At 38.7% G+C, this 15,552-nt stretch overlaps 1 long non-coding RNA gene across 1 annotated transcript; it reads left to right on the top strand.

Moving 5' to 3' along the window:
* The first annotated feature begins 534 nt into the window (after window positions 1-534).
* On the top strand, window positions 535-13,670 carry LOC140949863 (uncharacterized). Its single transcript, XR_012167128.1, has 3 exons — window positions 535-669; window positions 4,348-4,477; window positions 13,359-13,670. It is a non-coding gene; the product is annotated as an uncharacterized lncRNA (long non-coding RNA).
* Window positions 13,671-15,552: the final 1,882 nt, after the last annotated feature.

A 15,552-nucleotide genomic window follows, 5' to 3' on the forward strand; every position in this document is an offset into this window, starting at 1 on the left:
AATATCAGCAAGTCAACAGCGACAAACTAATCAGCATGGTATAGCCGTCTGACCAGTGAACCGCGGACTCTAGCTCATGGAATAGGTTCAATTCAATATTAGTGAGAGATAGCCTGCCTATCTCACCCAAAGGCTTGCAATTGCAAGGCTGGTGTTTACTTTCCCACTTAAGAGCGTGCTTCGATTCCTGGACATGCGCGAACCATATTTTGCGTCCACATAAGCTTAATATGGGTTTCAGCACTCACATTTCTCATGTGCTTGTTTTATTACTCAGTTGAAGTATTCGTTACTGTTAGAAGTAATATTTACTATTTCTCTCACTCATAAATCGCGAAAGTTCATGAACAAGTGAATAGGCATGAGCACTGAGCGCGTTTTACGAGTACCGAGAAACGCGAAACGAGTACGGCGAAAGAACGCACGCGAGACGCACGCGCCAATCGAGAGACTGGGTTCTAACAAAACCAATATGGCGACGGATTATTGACCAGACAGCACGTATGTGGTAAATTGGATGAAAAGTAACATAATTAGACTTCTGGAACACGGATTTGAGCTTCAGCAATTCGTTTACTTACTCGTCAACACTTGGCTTTATTCATGATCTAAATATTCTCGCACCTACCATGGCAGAAGTCGTGAAAAATCTGGCACGGGTCTTGTGAGGTAAGCTTATGTTTCATTAGCTTAAGTTAAACTTAAGCTTAAATTTAAGACTATTTCGCAGAAAGCGATGGTCTCATACGCAAGTAATATTGGTGATGGTAATTAAAGGATTAAGCTTATGGCTTAAATCATCAAGTAAGTCCTGGAGATCTGGTACAAGTTAAGGTGAAATATGACATTTGGCAGGTACAGAGTGCGCGTCACAGGTCACAGGTCACACGTGCAGGTCATTATTCTGTTGATAAGTAACTGAAATAAGCTAAGCTCTATTTCGGATTTTGACTCCTCATGGAGAGAGTTTATTATGTTGTGGACCTTTGTATTAGTTTTGAAATTAATGTTCATGGATCGCATAACGAGACAGAAATATGAGTCAGCTTTGGAAGGTACAGATGTAGTTGCAGTGATGTCATTGATCAAACTGATTGTGATGTCGAGTTGCATTAAGGTTTCCAAGCGACATAACTTCCACTAGGTGCAATGAAAGACTGATAAGTTTACTTCCTCTGTGAAAAAATGTTTAAATTGTTTACAGTTGGTTAATCGCGACCAATTCTCCTCATGCATATGCAGGGAACTGCAACTCTACAAGGCCGACAATAAGAGACTTAATGGCAGTTTACGAGATACTTATCGGCTTTTGGCCATAATATATTCTTCAAATGAGATGAAATGAGTTAATTAAAGTAGGGCTTTTACCGTCAAAACCCTGCTTAGCTTCTTTGTACTATATATCTTTGAATCCTTGATAAATACAGCTCCACCAGCTTCAGACAGCATACACTGGCAGAATTTTGTGGGAAAAATGCCTTAAATATAATAATTTGCCTTGCCTAATATTAATATTTGGAGTTATGGTATAGGAGACTTGGAGATGACTTTACATTTAGGTGGTACTCTTGGCCAAGGTATTTTTTTCCTTTTTATCGTTTTGTTTTTTTTTAAACCACATTTTTTTATGTATTGGCTCACGGTGTTTATTCTAGAAATTTTCCAAAGTGGGACAGGTGTCCCCTTGCTTTAAAAAAGTTGGGACATCGGACGATTGGGAGGGGACATTTTTTGAAATTCACGGACGACTGGTAATCAACTTCAACACCATTTTTATTGCTGGCTTTCTTCATATCAAAGCATAGCTATTTATTATTGCCATCAACATAGCAGCAACTTAGCTATCAAAGAACTCAACTAAGGAAAGCATTCTGAGCATCTGTAGATTATCAGAGTAAGATGGCAGGAAATTATTGTGCCATTCATTTAAGATTCTCCATTTTACTTTGTTGCTACACACTCTCAATGTTCTGTCAAAGTCAAGTTTCTGTCAGTCATGGAATTCTTTTTGTTGTGCTTTAAGCAGGTTCTGCAGAACATTTTCCCTCCTTGTTCATTAAGCCAGGCATGACTCAAGGTTTGGCTTTTGCCTTCTTTGACCTCAGTCTGCCTGATTTACTTCATTCTTGCCGTTCTTTCTCTAACTCTTTATCACTGTCTGTGTCTTCCAGAATATTTGCTGGGTCATCAGTTTGTCCATCATCGACATCGCGCAAAGAAGCTGCTGAATTACTAATCATGAATCGCAACCTGCTTTGTTTCAATTTTGTTGCAATGTTGAAAGCATGACGAATCGTTGACTGGTATCGCAAGGTACCTGTAATATGTCTAGATCCCAGGCTCCTTGCGATAAAATTTTGTTTTCATTTTTTTATTTTGCAAAATCATTCCTTCACAAAAAAGCGTCATACTGATGCACAAAAACAAGTTATTTGTGTGAGGAGGTGTAAAAATGGGCAAGTGGTGCAAAAACGTGCTCTAGAATGAACACTGGGCTTGTTTCCATTCATTCATACTGCTGCCCCTTTGCAGCTTCACGAGGTGTTGCATGGTCAGGGGCGGATCCAGGATTTTTTTTAGGAGGGTGTGCACTCATCTCTTGCTCTACTTCAACACCAATAAACCACATAGTTTTTTTTTACAGAATACCAGTTGTATTAGAAAACCGCAGGTCATCTCAGGGGGGGTGCACACCCCCTGCACCATCCCCCTAGATCCGCCCCTGATGGTGATCTGTACTCTAGCCTGCACTTGTGATCTGACCTGTAACCTGTGTTTTGTACCTGCCACCTGAAATTAGTGGACACCAACAAAGCCTCTGTCATTGTCTGCTTACCAGAGCTGTCCCGGAGTACAGGCTGGGAAAAAAATAGTTAGCCATTTGTTTGCTTATGGATGCTTTTAATGTACATATATTGATCACAGGGGTATTTTGCAGAACACTGAAGGGCCACTTAATGCCACATGACTCTGAAGTTTAGTGATTAGGGTTAGGAAACAGTGTGAATCAGGTTCCATTGAAGGTCCTAGTACACTGGGCAAACGAACCTGGAACTTCAGTTACTCATTTTCGTAACCCTGGTCACTAAATTTCAGAGTTGTTTGGGGTTTGGCAGTTGTTTGCCATTTTGCTGCTGCATGTACATGGTAAAAAAAACAAGAGCTCTTGCCTGGAGGAACTGCATTACCAAAATGTGTTATAGAAGGCTACATGTACAAGTGTAAATTCTTCAGCTCATAAACTTAACCAATATTTTTTTACCCTTTGTGCAAGCTGATTTTTCCTGGGTGGCAGGGAGGGGAGAAATACTGAACAAAATTTTATACAGGGGGGCGGGGGAGGTCTGTCCCATAGTCCAACCCCTTACCCTTTTATATACCATTTTGGACAGAAAAGATACCCCTTTCGTATACCTTTTATTGATAAGTGGTACCCTTTATTTATTTTATTTTATTCATTTTGCCACAACAAATGTACAAAGAAAGGAAGAAAAAAAAATGCACTCCAGAACAGAAGTGGTGTTGAAGCCTTAAATAGAAACCACAGGGCTTATAACATAAGGCCTTCCTCAATCACAACTCATGATGGCTACACATGCTCAGCTATGACAATTAATTCCAAAAAAAGAATGGATGAGGATACCTTAAAAGAAGAAGTACAATCAGTGTGTAAATTTAATAAATACTAAAATTACAGCAAACAAATATTACAAACGACAAGTATTGTAATTGGAGGACAGGTACAGTGTAAACTTCTATGATAATGAAACTATTCAAATCTTCTAGACTTAAAGCTGTTAATAATATACTTTTCCAGACTGATTTTAAAGGAAGAAAGATGGGGTTCATACAGTCTTGAAATTTGCTAAGCAATTTTCCAGTCCTGGAAAAAGTCTGGAAAATAGAGAAAAAGTCTGGAAAAAAATGGTTAAAAGTTTTTTTGAAAGCTACAACAACTGCTTTATAAGGGAATTTTTTTTCCTGTTGGTCAAATCGTATTCAATCTCACCTGTATGTTTGCAGGGCATTGATAACCTTGACTCTGGAAAAAGAAATTGTTGTTTTTGAAAAAGTCTGGAAAAAAACTTGAATTTTGGATCCAAAAATATGTGCAAACCCTGTAAAGAGAGATTGAGTTACAAATGTCATTATCTAACCCTAACCCCTTTATCCAGATTAGAATGCTACATCCCTTGTTAAATGGACTGTCTTTCAAAATATGAATAAACTGCTAAACAAGAAAGTCCTCTTGACTTTTTCACTGCCAGGGGTGTCTTATACAAGTTCTAACCTTAAAAAAGTTACAATAATGTTAACTTAATTTTTGTCAATGTGATTTTCTTTCAGTGTTGGACTGCACTGTGTTACATATTCATTTTTGGAATCTTGATGAAGAGGAACAGCAAGGCAAACTGCAAACACAATGTAATATAATCAGAAAACAAGATCAGCAAGAAAAGGCAGCTCTGAGGACAAGGTAAATATATTTTCTAATTTTTTTTGACAGTAATGTGTGTGACATACCATATTTACTTGATTTAATGCACCCTTGATAAAATGCCAGAGAGAAGCAAAATAATAAAAAATATTAGTACCTTATTCTCAATTAATTTGGTGAGTATTAAATTTCGTGAAAAATAAAAAATTATATTAAATTTAATAATAGTAATAGTAGTTTAATTAAGAATAATAATTAAGAATAATCTTTATTATGCTTTTGTCCATGTACATGGTTGATATTCCAATCTAGTAAATTTACTTACAACAGAAGATAAATTAAATGTAATGAGAATAATGTGCAAGCTGGGAAGCTAAATGCACTAGTTAGTTTTCTTGTTAGCTCCCTGAACAATTTAGGTTCTAGGTAGCAGGTAAAATCAAAGGAAGAAGAAAAAAAACAAAGAAGGAAGAACTTATGTACATGAACTACGTTGCTTCATCAGCAAGACAACAATTATTTATTTCATTTGTTGTCCTGACAATACAGTTGTGGACAGCATATAAATTTCTTTGGAAATTCAGACATGCTTGAGTTTTTTAAATGAGTTGGAAGGTCCTTCCAAAAATGTCCTTAGCCATACAAGAGATTGATTGTTTGCCTACGTTTGCTCGTATGCTTATCTTATAAAGATTTTCTTAGCTGTATATCTCGTGTTGTAGCAATGGATATTACCAGCATATTAAAACATGTTGTGGAATACCTCAGGCAGACAGCCTTTATACCTTTTTACACGATGCACAAATTTTGAGACTTGTAGATGATAAAATTTAAATGTAAATTATATTCATGCAGGAATGCAGATTTGATTTTCATACTGGTTGTGGCAATGACTAATGGCTTCATTTTCATTATCGCAATCTTAGGGGGTGGGGGGGGGGGTAAGCTTGACCTGGCTTGACTTAAAAAAAACTAAGTTAATGAAACAGTTAGTTATTCATTCATTCTATCACACAAAGAGCGATTCTATCAAAATATTAGTGAGAAAATTACTGAATGTTGGAAGTAATCAGTCTGTTAGTCAGTCAAAGCTATAGCAAGTCAATCCAACAGTCATACAGTCAATCATTCAATCAATCATTCATTCAATTTAAGGAGGGCTCATAATGTTATTAAAATAATGTAGGTGGGGGGGGGGGTCTAGAATCATTTTGGATTTAGTTTTTCCTTTGCGTTTACTCTAAGCCCCCACCCCATTCAGTTATAATCTTGAATGGTGTGATTTTTGTTCCTGCCCCCTCATTCCATCTCCCATAAATGTGCACAAAATACCGTGACCCAACCCTCCCCCCTCCACTCCCCTCACCCCCCTCCACCACCATCACCATGATAATGATGAAAATGGCCTCCAAAAGTATTGTTAAGTAATGATCTGGCTAAGAAGGGAAGCAATTTCTTTTGTTATGTTGCAATACGCTTTCCTCATATAGAAATGTTTTCATTTTCACAAATACAGTAGAATGCATTAACCTACAAAAAGGTAGTCCACGAAAAAAAACATATTTTTAACTCCATTTTTATAAGGGTGTTTTTTGTGTTAAAATATTTCAACCCATCATAAGTCTTGCAAACAATATTAGCCAAGAAAAGTTTACAATTTTAAATGTTTCTTACATAGGATTTCTGAGTTACTTAGACTCAGATGAGATTTTGTTTTATTAAAATCTGATGGTTAAACCAATCAGAAGTGTAGTAGACACAATTGTAAGGTTATCACTTTTTTCGCATTCTGACGTGCTCATTGAGTTTGGCTCTTTAATTCTTAGTTTATCTAGACCATTACTTAAACATTATCGACTCTCAAAAGCATTTTTTGGTCCCAGAAAGCCCAATATTAAATAATTATTGTTTCTGCATTCCTGCCCATTTTCCAACATTTTAAAAAAATCCGGTGACAATTCTGTTTATGGTCGGGAGCTGAAACTAGCCACATCATTGGCTTAAATTCTTAACGTTCTGTGTTCCAAATTTGATGGCAAAAGAAAGTAACACATTCTTTTAAAAATGCTTGAAGTCATCAGGCTCTAGAGTTAATCAAAACGTTCAGAGAAATTTGGACTGAATTGTGCCTTAATAAACTTTCCAATTGGCAGTGGTTATGCATAAAGGTTCTGCATGTAGATACACACAGAAAACACACAAAAGTAATTGGCAAAATTCTGGTGGCAGGGAAACACTTAACTATAAGGGTAAGGGGACCAGTAGAGAAGCCCTCCTATGGGGGGAGACAAGATTTAGTGATACCAGGGGTAGCCACCCTGAATAGGAGTCCTGATCAGTGTTCAGGGGTGAAGCCCATATCCCCCAGTCACTAGGAACTAAGGGGAACCAGGAGGGGTAGCCCTCCTGGGTGGAGTGCAGATCAGGTGGCCCTGGAGTGGATATTTTTCCGGACCTGTCTCCGAGGGCTAAGCCTTACTGTGGGTTAAAGTGCAGCCAGGGGTTGCACTTCCCTGCGACTTTTTTAATGGAAAGAAAGACAGTAGTTCCACATTTCAGGACCTAATAAAGGAATGCGTCCTGGTCTGGTATAATACCATAATATAAATGATTAATGTTGTACAGATACATCAAGATGCAGAGGAATAAAATAATGATCTGCTTGGTGTACTATTATACAATCTGTTTGGGCTAAGTATATAGTGACCATAAGGAGTACAACATGTAAATTACAGAGCAAACAAAGGTTCCAGTCAGAAAAGAAAAAGGGAGGGGGGTGGGAGGGGAAAAAGAGGTTGAACCAAAGTTATATTGCTAGTAGGTGGTCCTTGAAAATCTAATGAGGTCCTTGAAAAGTTCAATTTTTTTGTAAGAACCCTGAAGCGGATGGATCACTGCCTAACTAATGGCAGTATCAACAGAATGTGCCGCAGCATAACTATCTTTTAGATACCTTAGTTTCATATAAAAAACCCCTTTGGAAAAATTCAAATAACAGAAAATGACATTTTTATAGTCTGTAGAGCCTTATTTTGTAGCCAGGGTTGTCACTAAGATTTCATGTTGCCGGGTAATTGTTGTTTGTAGCCAGGGAAGTCGGAAGCGATCATGGAGCCCCCCATCCCCCAAAGAAGTTTTAGACATTTTCTAAAAGGCATTAGCGTAAAAAAAGGGCGATCTTCATCAAGAGCAGAGCTATTATTAGCGGTTTATGACGCCCACGTCTTTATTAAAGAAAACTACCACATTCTGAGACACTAAAATAATACTTTTTTACTTTACGTAAAGGCGGGTTGGAGGGTTTGTTTTAGTGGCCGCCAACCGGGAATACATGTAAGCTCAGGGGCTTACATGTGACTTGATCTTGTGGTTAGGTAGCTCTTCTTTCATGATCCAATACGCAGCTGGGAAGACCTTCAACAGCACATGTTCTGCGACTCTGTCGCGTTCGTCAAGGGTTCTCTGAAACACGGAAACCCTCTGTAGCATCTCCGCTGAAACTGTGTTCATTTATTGTGACGTACGGCAGTGATCTTCAAACTCTTCTGGGCGAAATCGTTTACTGGGCTCTTTGTTTAAAACTTTCGACCTATTTTGAGGATTAGACGTGTTATGTTTTTTGCACAACAAGCAGAAGAGACCCTCGCCTTCAACATAAACAGACCACCATATCTCAGTTGTAAGACAAAATGACATCGATCTTTTGTTTAGCCAACTATGTTCAAATTTGTAAGTCTGCTTTGCAATCTTTGTTGCTTCATTGTTGGTAACATCACAACAACCAGCCTTTTTACAGAAATCACGCTGATGGTACTTAGATGAAAACAAGTATCCCGGGGGGGGCTCCCATATGAAAGCACCGGGGATGCTCGTCGTCTCGCTTAGGGGTGTAAATTTCGGATTTCGGTCTCACTTAGGGTGTTCTGGGCAAAACGTCATTGTATTTAACCGTAAAGGTCTCTCTTAGGGTTGCACGCGAAGATATATATTTTGTCAGTTCGTTTTATTTACTCAATTCATGTGATCAAAGTTTTCTATAACATCAATACCTAAAGAAAATTGTAACAAAATGGTCTCTTTTAGGGGTCCAAAAAAGGTTTGCCCACGCCCAGGTTGGTCTTCTTAAGGGGTTTAATTTAAAATTCCCCGCCCCTTTCATATGGCAGGCCCCCCGGGTTAAAAATATACATATTGCGTGACAGCGTGACACGTCACAAAAAAAAGCAAAAACCCTGTCAGGGAGGTGTTCTGGCGGCCATTTTTCCCATTTAACCTCTGGGAGAGAGTTAGCCGTTTAACCTCCGGCGCGAGGGTTCCCATTTAACCTCTGGGACCGAGTTAATAGTTCGAGCACCTCCCTGCACTTGCTGGGCCGGAGATTGGGGCCCGTCAGCAAGCTAGACAGTCCCCCCCCGGTAAGTCAATCTACCGCACGGGTTAGTCAAGCAGGCTTCAGAGAGTTGGCCATCTCTCACCGCCCTATAACCCCACCAGCAAAATCAACCTATCTTTTGCCTTAGAAAATTTATCTATATATTTGGATCGGAAACTCATTTCGCTCACTTATGGTTTAAAACACCCATGGTACGGTTCTTCACAGACGCATGCGTGTTAGGCCCAAAAAATGGTTTTGAAATTTCGTTGATTCATACACAATATCCTCATTCACTCAGGCCCGTTCAGTTCAGCCATGAAAAATATGGCTATCATTTGTATAAGTTGTTTTTCCTCAAAATATCGGGTAGCCCAGCTTTCCACAAACTCTTGTTACAAAAACGCGCCTTATTTAGAGAGGTGCTCAGTATTTTATAAGATTGAATTTGCTATTAACTGTGCATTCCATTGGAGACTTCGCAACATACATTTTCCGCCCTTCGACGACTCAAGTAATAGCTTGAAGGAACCATGAACATGAAGCAAGATCGACGTCTGAACAACGGCCTACTTATGCACGTCAATAATTTGATAATGAACGATCCGGACACTGTTAAGGCTGCAAGGAAGCAAACAGTTTTTCTTTCCACACAACTATGCAAAAGACATTCTGGGAAATTTGAACAGAGGTATACGCTTGGTTTGGTGTACGCGGACGCTTTTTTTGTGTCTATCAAAATCGAGTCTGGTTTGAGGAGTTTCGAAATGATTAACATAATATATAGAGATTTAGCCAGGGCTAAAAGCGAAGCTCTCGATAACATTTATAGTTTGTTCAAACAAAATATAAAATGGTGTAATGCTAAGCGGCGAAGGCAACGCCGGTTAACGGTGAAAAACAACAATAAGTCCTTAGTTAGCAAAATAGCAACATTGCACGTGCAGCACACTTTTTTTGTACATTTCTTTGCCCGATGTTTTGCACGACTTCAACGTGAAAACTTGCAGAAACTTCGGAGTTACACGTTTTATGGAGGAAATGTCGGACGTGTTCTCGTTCACTTTTTTATCGTTCACTTTTTTGACACCGCCGCTACAAAATTTTCATGTTCTTCCAACAAAAAAATGTGTCCTTTATTTCTAACTCTCGCTCTAGATCTCTCGTTAAGTTTCGCTGGCCTGCCGCCTGCTTCCTCTTGTTAACTGTCTTTCTCTTGCTCTATATTCCAAATTTGTCGACATGACAATTTATCTAAGCTTAATACTTTAGAAAACACGGATGCAGAGACAATTTCTGCTTTCCGTTTTCGTCTTCATTGACTCCTCAGTTGTCTCTGCTTTACAAAATAACGTCGAGTTCCATTTGGGTTGCCATACGTGTTGTTTGAGTTATTTTGCATTGGGAGGGACGGTCGGTCGGTCTACGATCACGTGATCACCAAATTTTCTGGGATGTGTAGTTTACCACATTTTCTCAGCCATGGTTCTCTGCTGCGAGTGTTTCGCGCGCGAGAGCTCCGCTAATAAAACGGGCTGGTTGGAAAACACAAAATGAAGTTATAATTTTTTCAAATTTGACTTACGTTTTGTTTTTACGGTAACATTGTCTGCAGCTGCTGCTGGAAACAATTTTAGACGTATTTTTCGTTCCTTTTCCATGGGAAAGAGAAAGCAAAAAAGTTACGGAAGTCAGAAAATAGTGGATATTGTTTAATTATGCGCAAAAGAATACCGGTAAAATGTACCTCAAACGTTTAGTTACACAATCTTTTAAGGAGCAACCGATTTTAAGTTCAGAAATGGCCCTTGGTTGAAGATCTTTTGCTGTTGTGTTTTCGTCGTTTTCGTTGTATTCCGCGGTTTGGTTATTTGTGCTTTTTTTCTTCCGCTTATATACAAACATCTGTTCTCTCCCAACATCAGGTGGTCCTTGAAAATCTAATGAGGTCCTTGAAAAGTTCAATTTTTTTGTAAGAACCCTGAAGCGGATGGATCACTGCCTAACTAATGGCAGTATCAACAGAATGTGCCGCAGCATAACTATCTTTTAGATACCTTAGTTTCATATAAAAAACCCCTTTGGAAAAATTCAAATAACAGAAAATGACATTTTTATAGTCTGTAGAGCCTTATTTTGTAGCCAGGGTTGTCACTAAGATTTCATGTTGCCGGGTAATTGTTGTTTGTAGCCAGGGAAGTCGGAAGCGATCATGGAGCCCCCCATCCCCCAAAGAAGTTTTAGACATTTTCTAAAAGGCATTAGCGTAAAAAAAGGGCGATCTTCAGTTGTCTCTGCTTTACAAAATAACGTCGAGTTCCATTTGGGTTGCCATACGTGTTGTTTGAGTTATTTTGCATTGGGAGGGACGGTCGGTCGGTCTACGATCACGTGATCACCAAATTTTCTGGGATGTGTAGTTTACCACATTTTCTCAGCCATGGTTCTCTGCTGCGAGTGTTTCGCGCGCGAGAGCTCCGCTAATAAAACGGGCTGGTTGGAAAACACAAAATGAAGTTATAATTTTTTCAAATTTGACTTTACGTTTCTTCCGCTTATATACAAACATCTGTTCTCTCCCAACATCAGAGCATATTTTAGGGCAGGTAACAGAACAGTTTCAAAAGTACAAAGGCTTGTATAGCTTCAAAGGACTTGATAGAAACCGGCCCTGAAAGAGTACAACTTTCAACTTATATTCGGCTTCTTGAACCGTAAGAGACCTTCGAATCGGTGATCTTTGTTCCAAAGCTTTGAATAGGTATGGAGATTTTTGTTGCCCCATGCAACAATACTGGGGACAACTGTGTGAACAGTACGATGAGCAAGAACTGGGGCATATGGTGTAGGTGATGCATAGCTTTGCGGTGGCGAAAAGTTTGGCTTAACATTTCCTGTTGGCGTTGATTTTGTTAAAAACATAGATTGTTCAGATGGGGCAGGACAATAGTGCGCCAGGCACATGTTGTCACAGCGAATTGCACATTGCGATGAACAGATAGCAGGTGACTGTGTTGAAACATTAGGAGGATAGTGCTCTTGACAACAAGGTTGTTGGCATTGCGGAATGCAGCTGACAGAGCAACTGCTTGGACATAAGCTTGCCATCGGCGGAGACACCTTACAACAAAAAGATGGGCACGATGGTGATGGTAGGCAGTTGAAACTACAAACAGTTGGACTGCCTCTCGTCAGATTCTCCTGGAAATGAGGCATCAACAGCATCATGGGTAACATCATCAGTGAGCTGGGAAGGGATTTCACAACAGGGTCGCATCATGCTCTTGAATCTTGTTTCTAGTGTTTGGAAGTGATATTGATTACTTACATTATTTTTCTAAATCGTTGTTGACGGGCGCTTTTTTATCTTGAATTTTAAAACATGCAGTGGTTAAGTTAACTATCTGGATAAACGTTTTCTTAGCACACACATTGAGAGCAACATGCATACCTTGAATTTGATAAACTGGATGCTGGCTAACGTCGAAAATGAGCCCAGATTCCTTTGTTGCTTTTTTGATATGTTCAACACAAAGCCGACACAACGGTTGAAACTGACAGAGTTTTGCGCATGTGTGCTAGTACCAAATCCAAGTCAGATGTCTTTTTCTTAGCTGTTGCACGTGAGTGCTGCAGATGAAACTTGCATTTAGTTTGAATTGATGGATAGTTTTTGTGTGTATCAAAGGTGTGCTGTAATAATATTACTTAGTTTACTTTTTCAAATGCTTATTTTCCTTTTTAATGAAGTATTTTTTGTTGCTGTTTTTTGGTTCAATTTAACGGCTAAAGTAGCCGGGGGAAATCCCCGGCCTAAGTGACAACCCTGAAATTATCTGACAATTTTAATGTGCTGTACATCTCCCCCTATCATTTCTAAATGTTGGGCTACATTCTCTGAAGGGCAGACATCTTAAATCAAGTACCACACTGAGCGGGGATCCAGAAGGCCTGGACCTATCAACTATATACTGCACGTTATGATTGTCTTGAATTCATAAAAATTGTTTGTTTTTCATTATGTCGGTAGCAAAAAGAAAAATCTAATTGTTATGCACTTCAACACACATTCATTTAGGTGATTCACAAAACCTAATCCTCAGTTGCTTGCCATACAATATTTAAAATATTTGTCTGTTTGTCACAGAGAAAGAACTAAAATTTGGTCTTTTTGCCATATTTAAAAGTGTTCATATTTCTGTATTTAGGGCCATCATTTTTACCTAGTTTTTTTGAATTTTAGCAACATTTATTTTTTTATCCACTTCCTTCTCGACAGAAATATCACAAAAGTGACTTGTTGATGTAATTGCCATTTTTTATTTTTCGTCAAGATGCCACTACAATTCTCACTATTAATGAAGCAACAGATAGCGAATATGTTAGCCAATCATATTGCAGAATTTGTGATGATACCATGTTTCACTACTTTGCTTTTGCCAATGATTTAGCATTTATCTATTTTTGGAAACATAATAATACTACTTTATTATACAATGTACTTGTAAATGTCAATATTCATGTAAAAATCTCTTTCTTACTTTACAGGAAGCAATCACAAGAATGGTAGACAAATGGAGGTTTGTATTTATGAGTGTGCAGTAGTGTTGGACACTGGATGGATGACATAACTTGCACCTAGTACAAGGCAACTGGATAATGGAGAGGACAGACAAGAGGGCAAACAAGACAGCTGACTGGGCAACGGACTGGGCAAACTAGAGCTGGCTGGATGACATCACCTAGTACAAGAACCTTGTTTAGAAGAGAATGGAGAGGTTGGATTAGAGGGCAAGTGATGTGAGATATCATGTGCACCTGGTGCAAGAGTTGGGCTGTGGATTGTGGAGAGCCTTGTCATATCTGGTTTGTATTGCATGATGTTTTATTGACTAGAAATGGTATAATTATTATTTTAAAACATCATAGTTTAATATTATCTCACTCTTTAAATAATAGCAATAATAATAACATCTAAATCCTGATGTCAAAAACTAAGTTAAAATTTTCGGCCCTGCCTGGGAGGCCTGAATGTGGGGTACAGCTGGCCTGGGGTTCTCTTCCTAGGAGCAAGTGGACGTACGGGAAGGTTTTTCACCCAGCTGTTGTCCCACAACCCCCATTCACACAACATTTCCTTAAACATGAGAACAGAACTGAAATATTGTATATCACGTAAAATTCACGTTAATTCAACTACCCAGTTGCATTATGACTGAAAGAACTTCCTTATGATAGCTGTGGGTTTTTGGGAAGCAAATTGCAATCTTTCAGAAATTACTTTTAAGTATTGTAAGGGGTTCAAGAAAATAGTCTGAAATTTACAGAATGAAATATTTGCCTTTTAACAGGGAAAATTAATTTTTCACCGGTCTCTTAATGAGGATAGGTGGAATGTTCAAAATTCTTTTACATTTATATGCGTCTATCATGTGACAAACTGAAATTAATTCATTGATTACCTTAAAGTTAAACTCCACTTTTTTATTAGTAATAATTCCAGTGTGTGTGCCACCATTGCACAAACAGAGGCCATTGGGAAGTGTCATTAATCAGCATTACATTTATTTGTAGCGTTTGTTTTATTGGATAAATCAATTATTCGGTCAAGGAATGTTAAGTTTCGGTCTTCAATTTGCAAATTTTATTCCCCGGCAATTGTTTATTCAACCAGTTAGTTTAGTTTAACATTTCCACTATGAGATTCCATTGAGTAGTGGTTTTGTTTTCCAAAGAAACCAGCCAACATTTGGAGATGCCACGGTTTTTCCATTGGAGAACAGAAAGAACTTTTGGAATAGCTTTCAAACATCCTAGGAGCGTGTGTAAGAGAGCAGACTATTGGTTACTATCACATTCTCTTTAATTATGCTCAGATTATTATTTAATAATGTGCACGTCCACATTTCTTGGTGTTACAAAAGTTCCTTCGTAAATATCAGTTGTTAGTTTGTTTGTTTGTTTGTTTTTTTTTTTTCACTCTAGGTTCTTGCTCCTTAGCGGACTAGCACGTTGCTAGTTGCAGCTAGTAATGTGCCGTTATAAAAAAACTCGTAAAAAATTAGGGTTATTACTAACTCTTTCTCTTTTTCGGAATTTTATTGTAACACCAAGTAAAATAGGGCTGTTATGTTTTTAAAGTGCTAATAAGCTCGCATTTTTTATTTAAAATTTTAATTTCTTATTTAATTTCAGATCCTAGGTGGCACACTCACAAGATTAGGAACCCATCACTTGGGAAAGGTCATGTTTAATCTAGCCAACCTCGCCCCTGCTGGGCTGTGGAAGCTCTGCCTCTGAGAAGGTGTGTTTCTGATGTCTTCTGAGATATTTCAATGGAGAAACCCTATCTGATTCTGTAATTCTTGCTTGGGGCAGTTGGGCACTTGGAAGATTTGGCCGTTTGTTCCTAAGTGGGCAGGACAGTGCGGAGGAAGGTGAGAATTTGCTTCTTATGTTCTTGGGGCTTCATTCATTTTGTCGTAATACTACCCACACCTTTTTCCAAATAAAAAACAGTAAGGCGCTTGCCTGCGGTAGGATGAAAAACGGCGGTGCTAACATTGTGCCGGCTCACGGAGTAGGTGTGTCGATGGAGGATTCGAGGACAGAGGACTGGACACTGAATCTTACCGGTGTGGCGTGGGTGGGTTTTTACAAATGACATCAAATTGAGCTGATAGCCATAAAAAATCTCTCTAATGGGGGCAACTGGTAATGGAGTTCTCTTCTAAACCTAAAA

Source organism: Porites lutea, chromosome 10 (genome assembly GCF_958299795.1).
Source record: "Porites lutea chromosome 10, jaPorLute2.1, whole genome shotgun sequence".
Taxonomy (NCBI): Eukaryota; Metazoa; Cnidaria; class Anthozoa; order Scleractinia; family Poritidae; genus Porites; species Porites lutea.